Consider the following 3,493-nt stretch of genomic DNA (forward strand, 5'->3'; position numbering starts at 1 on the left):
GTATCTGCTGAGGAAACACAACCTCCTTTGATTTCACATTTTACAATTTCCTCTGCCAGATTGCGCCCAAAACATCCATCTGCATCAACACATGCAAAGGCTAATCGGAAGAAGCTCATTAGGCAAAATAAATGTTTGTTGTGACGCAATTCAAATAATTAAAGCACACTTGACAGAAAGATGTACTCTGCACTTCCCTCCTTTCCTACAAATACTGAGAAAGACAAAGCAACTGGGTCTCTTTCAAACTAAAATTAGCTAGAAGAATACTTGACCCTCAGAATTGGTACTGTTCCCAGACAACTCCAGCGTGCTTCCTTTCCAGCTGCCATAGTCTCAAATCACGACAATCAGTATGATGACAATGTTACAAAGTACGCTTTGTCGGTTTTTTTTGGGAGCATTATTTTATGTATTTTGTGACCCCAATTTGTTCTCTCCCTGTCTCCTTTTGAGATGCTGATTTATGCGGTGACTACAGGCAGCCAGCAGTTTTTTATAGTGTCCATGTTAGAGTTCAGCCATTAGGAACTGTTAGCCTGGCCCAGGAGAGGAGGACCCCTCCCAAGTGGCATCACCCAATGTCAACAAACCCGCAGTTTCTAGTGCAAGATGTTGGGGATTCGGTGTCACTAGCTGGGCTAATATTGGGCACCCATAACTAATTGCCCTTGAGGAACAGGTGGTGATCTGCCTTTTTGAACTGCTGCAGTCCATCTGGTGTAGCTAGAGACACATTTTGACCCATCAACACTGAAGGAATGATGATATAGTTCCCAGTCAGGATGGCGAGTGGCTTGGAGGGGAACTAGCAGGTGTTCCCATGTATCTGCCGCCCTTGTCTTTGTAGACGGTAGTGGTCACGGGTTTGGAAGGTGCTGTCAAAAGACAATTCAGACAACCTGGCACTTCACAACCCTTCAGCTACTGAGGTAGTCCATGTCCACATGCAGAACGACCTGGACGATATCCAGGCTTGTACTGGTAAGTGGCTAGTCATATTCCCACCACACAAATGCAGTTCTCTCCAACAGGAGGGAATCTAACCGTCACCCCTTAACATTCAATGGCATCACCATCACTGAATCCACAACTAATCAACATCCTGGGGGTTGCCATTGATCAGAAACTGAACTGGACCAGCCATGTAAATACAACAGCTACAAGAACAGGTCAGAGGTTAGGAATTCTGTGGCAAGTAATTCACCTCCTGACTCTCCAAAGCCTGTCCACCATCTACAACATATAAGACAGAAGTATTATGGAATACTCTCCACTTGCCTGGATGGGTGCAGCTCCAGCAATCCTTGACACAATCCAGAACAAAGCAGCCCACTTGATTGGCCCACATCCACCACCTTCGATATTTACTCCCTGCAGCAGTGATTCTCAGTAGCAGTATTGTGTACCATCTACATGATGCACTGCAGCAACTTACCAAGGTTCCTTTGACAGCACCTTCCAAAACCTATGTCCTTTATCCAATTTCCTGAGGGCAGAAGCACATGGGATACACCACACCTGGATGATCCCCAAGTTATACATCATTCTGGTTTGGAAATATATCTCTGAACTTCCATTGTGTCTGGTTCAAAAATGCTAGAACTCAGTCTTAAATTGCTGCCGTCTGTGTAGTGTTGGTACATTCAGTGCTATTTGCAAGGGTGGTTCACCATCACCTTCTCAGTGGTAATCCGGGATAGGTAATGAATGCCCTTCTCTTCAGTGCCAGTTCTGGTCAGGTTTAGTTCCACTGGTGGCTGCTGCCTTCTGATTAGACCTACTCATATCGAACAAATTTGATCAAACTTTAGTTCTTCCACTTAAAGGTGTGTTTTTTTTTCTTCAAAAGGGAGGTGGTGGTATCATGGTATTGTCACTGGACTAGTAATCCAGAACCCCAGGCTAATGTTCTGAGGACATGGATTCAAATCTCACCATAAGTTCAATAAGATCTGGAATTCATAGACACTATTGATTATCACAAATACCTTTTAGGGAAGGAACGCTACCATCCTTACCTGGTCTGGCCTATATGTGACTCCAGACCCCACAGAGTAATGGTGATCAACTTTTAACTACCTTATGGGCAATTAGGTATTAGCAATAAATGCTGTCCCAGCCACTGATGTCCACATCCCATGAAAAAAATTTAAAAACTGAATATATTCAATCTCTTCTGTTCCCCACCAGTTAGCTGAACTACACGCCATTACACATCCATAATTGAATTAAATCTCAAATCCACAGATGATGCAGAAAATTCAACTTCTGGCCATTTTACAATATTCACTGTACTCTTAATAGCAATAGTGAAGTAACAGGGTACTGCCAAAGGCCTTTCAGTTTTGGTCCCACATTCAAGTTCAGTCCACACTGATGGAATGGATGTTGCTTCTCTCCGCTGGCTCGAAGGGTCCTTCTTGAAAAGAGTTGAGGCAGTCTCAGGCCAGTTGTTAATGTGTGTGGGCGCTTCGCACAGAACTGGCAGTCTCACAGGACAATGATGTGGGAAGTGGAATTGACATGTTAGTCCAATAGTAGGAGGGAACCTTTTGAGGTTGAAATAAAGACTCATTGTTGGGCTAGAGTAGTGGGAGCTTTATTCTGCAGCTAGCCCTCGTGTAATTGACTATTGAGTACTTAGTACCAACACTGGGTGAAGTGGAATGTGCTCTTTATCCAGCACCAAGATATCCCTCATTTTGATGTGGGGAAAATTTACAAAAATGGATACAGATCCTTTAATCGAAAAATTAAGAACATGTTATTGCAACCTCTGAAGGGTTAGCCTATCACTTGTTATAGTCTAACAGGATCATCTTGGAAATAACTCTTCACTCCCGCTCCAAATTGTTTATTGCATATGATAACGTGCCATCAAAATCAGATTTAATTTCATGAATATGGAAGGGAAGAATATTAGGAACTTCAGGAAACTTAAACAGCGATGTACTTTGTGATTTTAGTACATCTCTCCTCAGCGAGAACTTCCCATGCAAGATCGAAGCAATCAGTTGGCAGGAAGCACACAGTCATTAAAAAGAAAAATAAATTTCAAATTCCAAGCACAAAGTGGTGTCATTTTCTCAGCATTATCTGTAAATGCAGCACAGGCAACATTTGAAATCAAATTTCCTTTTCTTAAAAAAATAGAAATCGTTGTCGTGACAAACACAATTGTACTCAATAGAATGGCAAAATAAAATAGGAAGGCTTTCTTCCTACAATCCTCCCAGTGTAAAGTGCCACTCGATGACAACCATTCAGGAACTGAAAGAAGAAAAGGCTTTATAGATCCTGCCAGCAACTAGAAATCAAAGATATCTAATGATATGAAGTTAATTTGTTGCTTTGCATGCTCAAATGCAGGATGATTACTTTTATCAGTTTCAAAACTACTTTCCATCTTGCAAATCCACCCATCTTACACGGAATAGAAAGAATGGTATTAACAGCTAAAACAAAAAGCACAATGTAGGCATAAACTTTA

Source organism: Rhincodon typus, chromosome 41, assembly GCF_021869965.1.
Source record: "Rhincodon typus isolate 14 chromosome 41, sRhiTyp1.1, whole genome shotgun sequence".
Taxonomy (NCBI): domain Eukaryota; kingdom Metazoa; phylum Chordata; class Chondrichthyes; order Orectolobiformes; family Rhincodontidae; genus Rhincodon; species Rhincodon typus.